The sequence below is a fragment of the Berghia stephanieae genome, chromosome 4, assembly GCF_034508935.2.
Source record: "Berghia stephanieae isolate SIO BIC M18660-M18661 chromosome 4, UCSD_Bste_1.3, whole genome shotgun sequence".
In the NCBI taxonomy this organism is placed as follows: Eukaryota; Metazoa; Mollusca; class Gastropoda; order Nudibranchia; family Aeolidiidae; genus Berghia; species Berghia stephanieae.
In genome coordinates this window covers 82,065,653-82,070,652 of record NC_088363.1, presented here as the reverse complement: position 1 = coordinate 82,070,652, position 5,000 = coordinate 82,065,653, and the positions used below count along the sequence as shown (strand labels likewise).

The 5,000-nt window shown below is 34.3% G+C and overlaps 1 protein-coding gene across 1 annotated transcript in view; it reads left to right on the top strand.

Moving 5' to 3' along the window:
* The first annotated feature begins 860 nt into the window (after nucleotides 1–860).
* LOC144971373 (protocadherin-11 X-linked-like) overlaps nucleotides 861–5,000 on the top strand; it is a 260,953-nt gene continuing 256,813 nt past the window's right edge. The window contains exon 1 of the mRNA XM_078912172.1: nucleotides 861–2,496. The gene's annotated coding sequence lies outside the window, so the exon portion shown is untranslated. The remainder of the gene's footprint in view (nucleotides 2,497–5,000) is intronic.

Here is a 5,000-nt window from a genome sequence, read left to right as displayed (position 1 = left end):
TAAATTCAAATGATTGTAAATGATTCAGATGTGTGTTAAATATTCAATCTGTATTTATTTTGAATAATTAATTAGTTGGATTTTATATTACCATACGACTAACTAACGTATTTGGAACATCTTTATTTATCTTGTGTAGATAACAACTGGATGATTTCTTTCACGTCAGGACATGCAATCTTTTGACTGGAATATTTCTTGGTTAATATTCATCAATTTTATTTTGAATCTATAATATAATAATGAAGAGAAACTGAAAGAAATACAAAAGATTAAAAATAACTCCCAGTTATTCCTGCAGTGGCTATGGATAGTATGCGCTTGGCTAAGAAGCTCACATCATTGCCATCCGGAAGTATAACGGACTAACACACAAAACCATGTGTAACCATGGACTTTTGTAGTCTGAATAACACAGTTAAGTGAGAATTACTCATAAACGTGGATGGCAACAAAAAAAAAACAATAACAAAGACCCGATTGACGTCAACTTCATTCTATATATATATTTTTGGTACCACCACATAATATTATGTTTATTGTAGAGCTGGGTGAGTTCCACGCTAATTCCAGATTTATTTTCTATTGCTCTGGGATTCGTTCAGATAATGCAAGGACACGGTGACTACTGGATGACGGCGGTGGACTAAAAGCAGTGCGCGTGCCGAGTCGTCAAGTGTTTGCCAATGCGCGGACAGTAGAATTGCATCAAAAACAGGCGTGCGCGCTTGTGTGAGAGAGGCACTGTCCGTCATTCGTTCCGTCGCGGAAAGCGGGAGTGAAAGTTGGTACCGAAAGCAGGTGGAAAGAAGAAGATTTGGGAACGTCTCGCCTCGCCTCGCTCGCACTGCGACGCATAAGACAAAACTGAACTAACTGAATGAACGCGCGCGTCGTCGCGCGTCTGGTGTGGATTCTCTTGTTCTCAAGATCTCTTCCCCTCTTTTTTTTATATTTTATCATCAATTCTTTACTCCACAATAATCTGTTGATGCCACTGTTGTTGTAGTCGTTGTCACCGTCGTCGCTGCCAGACTATACCATCCTCTGATGCCATTGTTCTGGTCGTGAGCTGGACGTCATGACGGCGTGGTGATGGCACGGTAGTGATAGGTGATCAGTTCCAAGGAGCGGAAGAAAACGTGTCATTTATTGTTGCTGAACGGTGTTATAACACAAATGACAGCCGGTGTCAACTTTCTTGTCAGTTCGGCTTTTTCTGCGCCAAACTCGCCATCAACACTCGCAGCTATTATCAACGGAAATGGAGCTTAACGAGATTTAAAGAGCTTTTCAACGGATTTAAAGATGCTTCAAACTCAATCAGACTGAATAAACCGATCTCCTTGTCTTTTGGTTGAACGGATATTAAAGGATTTCACGCATGTTTCAATTCAAGTTTGTATGATAATTGTATTGTCTCTCCATTCATTCAGCGGTTTATTAAGAAATATCTCCTTTGTAATCCGTTTTTATAATAAAACAATTTCTCACCTGTTTGGAATCATTAATTAGGTATCGACAAAATCCCATGGAGTAGAAATAATTACTTGCTTTGTTTAGAACATTTTGTTTTGTTTTTGTGTGTGTTATGAATTAACTGACACAGTTTTCTAGGATTTTAAAATCCTTCTTTTCAAATATTTGTTAGCTGAAGGCGATTTTTGCACCTTTTTTCAATTCGTGGATTTATAAAGTATTCTATTGAAATATTTGTTGATTTTTAATTTTCTTTTAAAAAACCGCCACAATGTTGTGATTCATTTGGAGGATATTGACCTGCTCTGATGTGTTGTCATTGTGTTATTCTTTTGTCTGTTAAATTTTCATTTTGTTGAAAAAACAAAGTTTGTAATATTTTCACACTTACAATTATTATTCACCAAGGATTACAACTGAAATAACATCGGAGTCAATCTTAATATTCCTCCTTTAATTCCTTGTGTAATCGTTTCGCCATGACTACTTTTGACATTATAATATGCAATTTTATTGATAAATCGAAGGATGTTTTTCAACAACGATCATAAATTCAAGCAGTAAATTTCCAATTATTTCCAATAAGGAAGAAATTCCACGTCAATAATTATACTGACGCCGGCTGTTGACGAAATTTGAGACACCCTGACCAAGCCTGTACCTTCGAATCAATAGACATATTATGATGATTTTGGGATATCCTCTACCTCAACATCTGGACTTATTTCAGAAAAGTTGCCATAACCGAAAGAATTGATTACAATTAATGTAAATGACAACAACACATCAATAAAAATAATTCCATTTCGTAAACGGCCACGTTGGAAAGTGTGTTGATATTTCCTTCAATTAAAGTTAAAACCATCGATAGATCAGTGGTTTGTTTCCACTACTACACTGTGTGACGTGTTGACAAATTTGTGTCAATTTTCACCCATACGGATATTTCGTATTTCGCTCAATTCACTTTGGATTACCAAAATATTGTCTCCGAAATTCCTTTGGATTATTTTTCACGTAAGTTAATTAAATATGCCATAAATTAAAAATAAAAATGATATAAGATGACATAGAATGACACAAGACGTTAAACAATAACATGTAACCTGTCCTATGTAAACGGTATTCATTTTTTTCAAGATGGTTCCGACTCTCAAAAGTAAATTTTTCTCCTCTTGAACGAAGTGAAATCAACATTTAATTAATATAATTAATATATATATATATATATATATATATATATATATATATATATATATATATATATATATATTTATTTAATATTTTATTTATTTATTTATGTGTTTAGTCATTTCATCCTACCCCAATACCGCTTACAGACGACGAGACGCATATTCAATTGGATTCAATAGTCTGATGTCACGTCGCCCGGCAACGGCGGCCATCGTGGTTCTAAACAAAGAATATATGTACTTTTTATTCTTCATGCTGGCTAGAACTTTTCATATGTCTTGTGATCAGAATGTGTAAAAGTCAAAACATGATCATATTTTTAATGTTTTTCTCCTCTAGATACGCTTTTATGCTCGTCGGAGAAATATTTCATAAGGGCGTCCACCATTGTGCCGATACTTTAGAGCCAGTTACTAAGTTACCATGCGTCATTACGAGGGAAGTGGCGTTACGACTGTTGAAGCGTGTTGAGGAGAAAAGATATGATTTTTAACTCTATCCAAACCAACCGACGAATACTTATGTGCAGTTCTGATAACTCAATTCATTATACGCTCGTTGTTGTAATGGACATCTAAAAAATAAAAATGACGCAAAATGTTGTCAATAACAACAAAGTTAAACTCGGTCCATCCTACTTGCGTTCGGATGTCAGACCTGTATTTATGTATGCCATAGCCGATACCAACGATGTTCAGGATTTTTTATTTTTTACACTCTCACTCAAATGCAATAAATATACTATAGAAGGAACTAAGCTGACGTCACTCAGCTTTTGGTGATTAATTATAGCCAGCCATACTTATTATTTGTTTTCACTATATAAGTCTTCAATTGGACGTTAAACGTTACATATTATTTTGTGTGTTGATACGTTACATCGGAGCCATCGTTAACTTATAACATACGAGGACCGTATCCATCAGTAACTTATATATATATATATAATATATATATATATATATATATATATATATATATATATATATATATAATATATAGTATGCAGATGACGTCACTCAGACCTTTGTTATTGTTTTTGCCATCCGCGTTTGTGAGTTGTTCTCACTAAACTGTATTAACCAGACTATAAAAGTTCATGGTTACACAGAGTTTGTGTGTTGGTCCGTTATACTTCCGGATGGCAATGTTGTGAACTCCTTGGCCAAGCGCATTCTATCTATAGCCTGACACTGAGCGTAGCCATTGTCAACTTATAGCATGACACTGACTAAAATATGACGTCAAAATGCCAGTCTTTGGCCACAAAAGAAAACAAATCGTGATTTCTATTCAATAGTTCAACCACTTGTTTCCATGAGCACTACTAACGACAACTCACTTGACGGTGCTAAAACCAAACAATGACGTCAAAATGCCAGTCTTTTTGGGTTTCAGTGTCAGGCAGTAGCCATCGTTAAGTTATAGCCTGACACTGAAATCCAAAAAGACTGGCATTTTGACGTCATTATATAGATAGATTAATAGATAAAACAGATAAATAAATAGATAAATGGAATAATAGAAATAAAGAAAAATAAATAAATAACTAAATAAATAAATAGATAGATGAATAAATAAGTAAATAAATAGATAATTAGATAAATAATTTAATTAGTAGATAAATACATACATAGATAAATTCATAACTAACTAAATAAATAAATAAATAAACAACTAATTAAATAAGTTCTATCCTTTTAATTTGTACAAGAAGCAGTGTTCATGCATTACAATCTGTGACAGAAATAACCAGATAAAGAAATAAAGAAATAACTATTCATACCTTTTAGTGGTCAGTGGCCGGACGGGTGACAATAATGACAAAATTCCGGCACTGTGAATTTGATTTAGGCACTTAATTTACACTTATTACTCCCTCCGACTCAGGTTTAAATTAGTACCTGGCTCGAGACAGCAACGAGGATATTGAAACTGGTTGTAGAAAAACGACACGTAACAAAGAAATTCGACCCTATCTAGCCTACCGTTAGGCAATAAATGTGAAGCACGTTGAATTTCCTTTTTTTTTAAAGAAAAAAAAAACAAAAAATAAATAAAAACCTAAAAGCTAGAGTATTTATATGGCGCAAATTCCACTACACGTGCTCAAAGCGCTTTACAATCTGTAGATAGTTCGAAGATGACCTCACACGGGTCTTTGTTACTGATTTTTTGCTATCCACGTTTATGAGTAATTCTCACTAAACTGTATTAACCAGACTATAGAAGTTCATGGTTACACATCGTTTTGTGTGTTGATCCGTTATACTTCCGGATGGCAATGTTGTGAACTTCTTTGGCAAGCGCATACTATCTATATTTCA